Below are 8,231 nucleotides of genomic sequence, written 5' to 3'. Positions count from 1 at the left end.
TTGCAGCACATCACCCGCAAGTCCAAGACAGACCTTTTTCACACTGCTTTGTTCTTAGTCCTGGGCTAGCTTACCCCCAGGCTAGACTGGCTCATTATTGTTCCAGCACATCACCCGCAAGTCCAAGACAGACCTTTTTCACACTGCTTTGTTCTTCCCCCAGGCTAGACTGGCTCGTTGTTTTGCTTAGCAATGACCAAGAAGGGTAAAGAAGCTTAAGAATTTTGGAAAACCCATTCACTTACATGTTTGCTTGAAATTAACATGCTACATTTGTAGGTTTAAATGCACTCTTAACTGGCTGTAAAATAGATCCTTTACTACAGCACTACTAATATCCAACTTCGACTTGAAGAATGTCTGTTCTTTGCCAGGAGATACCGACCCTGCCGTTATGCTTGTTTACACTGAGCTTCACTGTCGGGATGCGATCCATTACATTCTATCCACCACATTTTCTAACGTTTCTATGGACACAGCCAATCAACAGAAGTGATGGATTCGACTTCTGTTTACTTTCTTATTGCAGCGCAACGGTGGCAAACTTGCCGGAGTAAATTATTTGAGCGTCAATTTATAGAGAATAAAAGTCAAGTAAACAAGTGTGTGTGTGTGTGTGTGTATGTGTGTGTGTGTATGTGTGTGTGTGTGTGTATATGTGTGTATATATATATATATAAACATCACCTTTTCAGGATTTTATTTTTCATAGATTTAAAAAAAAAAAAAATGTATAAAAACAGTTTTCAGCAACAACAAAAAAATGTCCCTTCTTCAGGTCCCTGTCTTTCAAAGACAATTTGTAAAAATCCAAATAACTTCACAGATCTTCATTGTAAATGGTTTAAACACTGTTTCCCATGCTTGTTCAGTGAACCATAAACAATTAATGAACATGCACCTGTGGAACGGTCGTTAAGACACTAACAGCTTACAGACTGTGGGCAATTTAAGGTCACAGTTATGAAAATTTAGGACACTAAAGAGGCTTTTCTACTGACTCTGAAAAACACCAAAAGAAACATGCCCCGGGTCCCTGCTCATCTGTGTGAACATGCCTTAGGCATGCTGCAATGAGGACTGCAGATGTGGCTAGGGAAATAAATTGCAATGTCCGTACTGTGAGACGCCTAAGACGGTGCTACAGGGAGCCTGGACAGACAGCTGATCGTCCTCGCAGTGGTAGACCACGTGTAACAACACCTGCACAGGATCGGTACATCCGAACATCACACCTGTGGGACAGGTACAGGATGGCAACAACAACTTCCGAGTTACTCCAGGAACACACAATCCTATAAATGCTCAGACTATCTGCAATAGGCTGAGAGGGGCTGGACTGAGGGCTTGTAGGCCTGTTGTAAGGCAGGTCTTCACCAGACATCACAAGCAACAAAGTCGCCTATGGGCACAAACCCACCGTCGCTGGACCAGACAGGACTGGCAAAAAGTGCTCTTCACTGATGAGTCACGGTTTTGTCTCACCAGGGTTGGATTTGCTTTTATCGTCGAAGGAATGAGCGTTACACCGAGGCCTGTACTCTGGAGTGGGATTGAGGTGGAGGGTCTGTCATAGTCGGGGGGGTGTGTCACAGCATCATTGGACTGTGCCTGTAATGACAGCAAGCTATCTCAACGCTGTGCGTTACAGGGAAGACAGACATCCTCCTTCCTCATGTGGTACCCTTCCTGCAGGCTCATCCTGACATGACCCTCCAGCATGACAATGCCATCAGCCATACTGGTCGTTCTGTTCATGATTTCCTGCAAAACAGGAATGTCAGTGTTCTGCCATGGCCAGTGAAGAGCCCGAATCTCAATGCCATTGAGCACGTCTTGGTCCTATTGGATCGGAGGGTGAGGGCTTGGGCCATTCCACACGGAAATGTCTGGGAACATATATATATATATATATATTACAGTTGAAGTTGGAAGTTTACATACACTTAGGTTGGAATCATTAAAACTCATTTTTCAACCACTCCACACATTTCTTGTTAACAAACTATAGTTTTGGTAAGTCGGTTAGGACATCTACTTGGTGCATGACAAAAGTGATTTTTCCAACAATTGTTTACAGACATTATTTCACTGTATCACAATTCCAGTGGGTCAGAAGTTTACAAACACCAAGTTAACTGTGCCTTTAAACGGCTTGGAACATTTCAGAAAATTATGTCATGGCTTTAGAAGTTTCTGATAGGCTAATTGCCATACTTTGAGTCAATTGGAGGTGTACCTGTGGATGTATTTCAAGGCCTACCTTCAAACTCAGTGCCTCTGCTTGACATCAGGGGAAAATCAAAAGAAATCGGCCAAGACCTCAGAATTTATTTTGTAGACCTCCACAAAGGTCTGGTTCATCCAGCAATTTCCAAACGCCCGAAGGTACCACGTTCATCTGTACAAACAGTAGTACTGTCATGGAAATTTCCTGTATTTACCAAATCATGAGAGCAAACCACACACAAGTCAGAGTTTATCACAAAGTCCATCTTTAATTAAATGAGTTCCATCACAACCCTGTGACTCTCAGATCAATTCAGTGTCTATAAATGAATTCTCTGAGAGTCCCTTACACATTGCAACTGAGATCCTTTATATCAAAGACACACATAGCCAGACAGCATTGGCCATAATTTATCGTTCAGCTTTGTCTCCTAAACTATGTTATTTTCTCAAACTCGGAACCTAAACAAATCCTCATATCAACAGGCATATATCAAATCCATCCTATCTTGACAAGATCACAGAGACACATTGACTGGCACACAGACATTGTGGAGCCAAGAGATACACGCTTGACCTCTGTCCTCTCTCCGGCCCCAGTAACTTAGTCTTGACAGAGAACAGATGACGGCAAACCCGGCCACAGTATTATACAAAAATAAACATTCTGATGAGAAGTAACTTAAAAACATATGATGAATATAAAACATCTTACCTATGTTACCAACTAATTCTGATTATGCCCCAACAGTACGCAAGTATAAACACCATGGGACCATTCAGGCATCATACCGCTCAAGAAGGAGACGTGTTCTTCTCCTAGAGATGAATGTACTTTGGTATGAAAAGTGAAAATCAATCCCAGAACAACAGCAAAGGACCTTGCGAAGATGCTGGAGGAAACAGGTACAAAGGTATCTATATCCACAATAAAAACGAGTCCTATATCAACGTAACCTGAAAGGCCGCTCAGCAAGGCAGAAGCCACTGCTCCAAAACCGCCATAAAAAAGCCAGACTACAGTTTGCAACTGCACATGGGGACAAAGATCGTACTTTTGGGAGAAATGTCCTCTGGTCTGATGAAACAAAATAGAACTGTTTGGCCATAATGACCATCGTTATGATTGGAGGAAGAAAGGGGAGGCTCGCAAGCTGAAGACCACCATCCAAACCGTGAAGCACGGGGGTGGCATCATCATGTTGTGGGGGTGCTTTGCTGCAGGAGGGACTGGTGCACTTCACAAAATGGATGGCAACATGAGGCAGGAAAATTATGTGGATATATTGAAGCAACATCTCAAGACATCAGTCAGGAATTTAAAGCTTGGTCGCAAATGGGTCTTCCAAATGGACAATGATCCCAAGCATACTTCCAAAGTTGTGGCAAAATGGCTTAATAAGGACAAAAAGTCAAGGTTTTGAAGTTGCCATCACAAAGCCCTGACTTCAATCCTATATAAAATTTGTCGGCAGAAATGAAAAAGCATGTGCGAGCAAGGAGGCCTACAAACCTGACTTAGTTACACCAGCTCTGCCAGGAGCAATGGGCCAAAATTCACCCATCTTATTGTAGGAAGCTTGTGGAAGAGTACCGGAAACGTTTGACCCAAGTTAAACAATTTAAAGGCAATGCTACCAAATAATAATTGAGAGTATGTAAACTTCTGACCCACTGGGAATGTGATGAAAGAAATAAAAGCTGAAATAAATCATTCTACTATTATTCTGACATTTCACATTTTTCATTTTTATTTCAGCTTTTATTTCTTTCATCAAACGTTTTGCAATTCGTTCCAGTCACAGGCAGCAGAGAACTGGAACGAAAGGCGGCCAAATAAGGTGTTGGCTTTAGGGATGATCAGTGAGATACACCTGCTGGAGCGCGTGCTACGGGTGGGTGTTGCCATCGTGACCAGTGAACTGAGATAAGGAGGAGATTTAGTGGGTCTGGCGACGAATATGTAGCGAGGGCCAGCCGACTAGAGCATACAGGTCGCAGTGGTGGGTGGTATAAGGTGCTTTAGTAACAAAACGGATGGCACTGTGATAAACTGCATCCAGTTTGCTGAGTAGAGCCTGCATGACTGGGCAACCATTTGGATCAGTTACGTTTTTTATTTTCTTGGCAGTTTAGCCTACAAACACATTAGCAGGGCAAACACATTAGCAGGGCAGTCATACGGTGTATTTTGTCATGATGTATGAAATTTGAAATGGAATAGATTGAATACATGGAGCAGGGTATAAACACTTGCATAAAACACTAAATGTATTTTCAGAAGTAAATGGTCATCATTCAATTATTACATCAAATATATACATCTCATGGTAGTGGGTAGTTTTTTTATATATTTTTTCACGGGTCCATTATTTTTTGCAAAAGTCTTATTAGCGACCTTATATTTTTGGCAGCCCTGGTGTGAAGGTTGAGGAATGGAAGAGCAGACTGTCATATCGCAGATAGAACAATGAGACGGATATTTCACTGGATGTAGGGCCCATACATGTGAAGCATCCAGTTGGAGTTTCCACTCACTACCAAATCTGGTGATGAGAGGAAGTCCCCATGGTTGGCAGTGGGAGAAGATGGAGGGAGATGGATTTTGGCCAACATTCTGCAGGTTTTCTCATAGATAAAACATTTGATCTCCATACAGTTTTCTGTTTCCATAACTAGAATCTGTTACAAACAGAGTGGACTGTGTTGTGTAGAGCAATGACAAATTGAGCACACATGCACTTCAAAGAGTAGGCGAATAAATGCTTGAACACACCAATAGGATCTCATTAGCTGGTGCTTGGCTCTGCACACCTTGCTTGTTCTGCCCACTAAGATGAATTTACTCCCATTGGAAACGACACAACAGGATCCGGTCTATCTTGGGTTAGTTATACAAATCTTTGGTCATATAACCATAAATATTATTGATGTGCAGTTTGGGATTACAATTTAAGAGGACTAAGTAGCAAAACAAATCTCAGATCTGTCCTGTTTGGGTGCAATGTAAGACTGCATATCATTCTTAACTCTTCAGAGCGCACTGATGCACAAGTGATAGGCCTACATTGTATATCATGCTGACTACACCATCTGCGTGTGTGAGCATTGCAAAATAAATGTACACATGCATATTATTCAATCATTTCATCCAAAGATTGCACGTCAATGAGTGTCTGCATAGCCAGGTGCTAAAATAGAATTTGGTTCTATTTTTGACGCTTGATATGCTGCAAGTCCAGCCTCTCTGATTTCTTCATTGGTTTTTAGGAGCATATACCCATGTAGGTGATTTGAAAGATGATTGAGGTCCACACTCCAGTCAGAATTGTTTGCCAACCGCCATATAAAGGCCATAGAAGAAGACTTAAGGAGGAGAGATTACTAGAAACTAACTAGGTTTCACCTTTTATTTGTGGATTAATTGTTGGAGTGGCGAACACATGATTTTGTGTGACTCAAAATTTGTAAAAATTCTACAAAGATCCAGAAAAAAAGGACCTTGTGCATTTCAGATTAAATAACAACCCAATGTTTATGTCCCAGGACAAATAAGCTAGCAATAGCCAGCTAGATAGGTAAATATCCATTAATGTTTCATGTGTTTTGACCTGTCCCCAAATTAATATAGTTGGTTCAGAGTTTGTTTGGATATTTCAACGTACGGGTCCTGATCGCATCTGGTGTGGATGGACGAAATCAAAATGCATGGTCTAGCCAGCACAACTCAGTGAAACATAAGATATTACCGATTTTAATGTCCCGTTGGTAGGATATTCGTGATCATAGATCGTCTATTTTGTTATCCAATGATTGTACGTTGGCTAATAGGACCGATGGTAAAGGCAGATTACACACTCGCCGTCAGGTCCTTACAAGGCACCCCGACCTACGTCCCTGAAGACTCTGTCTCTTTCTCCTGCGAATGACAGGAAGTTGGCCTTGTCGGGTTTCGGAAGTAAATCCTTTGCATCCGATTTGTTAAATTAAAACATATTTGTCCAGTTTGAGATGAGTAATCGCTGTCCTGATATCCAGAAGCTATTTTCGATCATAAGAGACAGTGGCAGAAACATTATGTACAAAATAAGTTACAAATAATGTGAAAAAACACGCACAATAGCACAATTGGTTAAGAGCCCGTGAAACGGCAGCCATCTCCTCCGGCAACTATTATGGCTATTGCACTACTGACGTCACGAACTGCAGTAAGAAATCCATCGCCATCTGCGCCCATTCAACATAGCTATGTTTAAGTTTTTATTACTTCTAAATAAAATAACTTTTTGGGGTTGTCATACACTTTCACTGATGTTTTGATTCTTGCTTGAACACTCGCTAAGATTATATTTGGTTGTTATCATTGCAAAATAACTATTTTGGATTCAGCAGTTGTTAGCTAGAATGCTAACTTGCATAACCTAGGACATAGGTGCATTACTGTCAGAGGTCATAGAGGGGGCGGAGGATACGAACTGTACCTCTCAAAGGACCAAAATAACAAGGGTTACATAAGCATAACTCAGGAAGTGTAGCGGAAATGTTGTTTCCTCAGATTGAGGCACCATAGCTGTAAGTGTATATTTTCTATTTGAAGGATTCTTTCTCGCTGATGAAAGATAAGGGCCATATGTTTCAAAGCCGTGTCGCAAGTGATGATTATTGATGTTTCTAAACGTTAAAACAAAGCATTGGGATTTTAGTTCACATGAGTCAATTGTGAACGTAGCCAGTGGTGTAAAGTACTTAAGTAAAAATACTTGAAGTACTACTTAAGTAGTGTTTTGGGGTATCTGTACTGTACTTTACTATTTATATTTTTGACAACTTTTACTTCACTGCATTCCTAAAGAAAAGTATGTACTTTTTTACTCCATACATTTTCCCTGACAACCAAAAGTACTCCTACATTTTGAATGCTTAGCAGGACAGGAAAATGGTCCAATTCACACACTAAGAGAACATCCCTGGTCATCCCTACTGCATCTTATCTGGCAGACTCAGGAAACACAATTGGTTCGTTTGTAAATGATGCCTTAGAGTTGGAGCATGCCCCTGGCTATCTGTAAAAACAATAATAATTATGTAATCTAGTTTGCTCAATATAAATAATTTTAAATGATTTCTACTTTTGATACATAAGTATATTTAAAATCAAATACTTTTAGACTTACTCAAGTAGTATTTTATTGGATGACTTTTACTTGAGTACTCTTCTATGAAGGTATCTTTACTTTTACTCAAGTATGACAATTGGCTAATGGCTGAAAACTGTAGGTAGAAGGCAGAATGCCCCTGAGTTTGAGAGCTATGTTCAAAGCATTGATCTTGAAAATGTAATCTATTTCTATTTTCTTTTCTAATGCTATCTATCCGGATTTCGGATATTGGATGGGATTAAATGCATAGAAATAGAACGAGAGTCCCCATTAAACTCAATTATTTGTATTTCTATGCATTTAATCCTATCCAATAGGTGAAATCTAGAAATCCAGATAGATCATTTTTGAAAAACTGGGCACTGGAGTGCAAAACACTTGCCAAGTCCTCCACAACACTAGGTGGCATAGCCGAGGCAGTTGTTTTATTTTTTATTTTTTTATTTCACCTTTATTTAACCAGTTAGGCCAGTTGAGAACAAGTTCTCATTTACAACTGTGACCTGGACAAGATAAAGCAAAACATTGCGACATAAACAACACATGGAATAAACAAACGTACAGTCAATAACACAATAGAAAAGTCTATATACAGTGTGTGCAAATCAAGTAAGATAAGAGGTAAGGCAATAAATAGGCCATGGTGGCAAAGTAATTACAATAAAGCAATTGAACACTGGAATGGTAGGATGTGCACAAGATGAATGTGCAAGTAGAGATACTGGGGTGCATAGAAGCAATAAAATAAAACAATATGGGGATGTTGGGTGGGCTATTTACAGATGGGCTGTAATGATCAGTAAGCTGCTCTGACAGCTGATGCTTAAAGTTAGTGAGGGAGAT

Source organism: Oncorhynchus masou, chromosome 22, assembly GCF_036934945.1.
Source record: "Oncorhynchus masou masou isolate Uvic2021 chromosome 22, UVic_Omas_1.1, whole genome shotgun sequence".
NCBI lineage: Eukaryota > Metazoa > Chordata > Actinopteri > Salmoniformes > Salmonidae > Oncorhynchus > Oncorhynchus masou.
The sequence above is the reverse complement of the archived record's forward strand: the minus strand, read 5'-3'. Positions refer to the sequence as shown.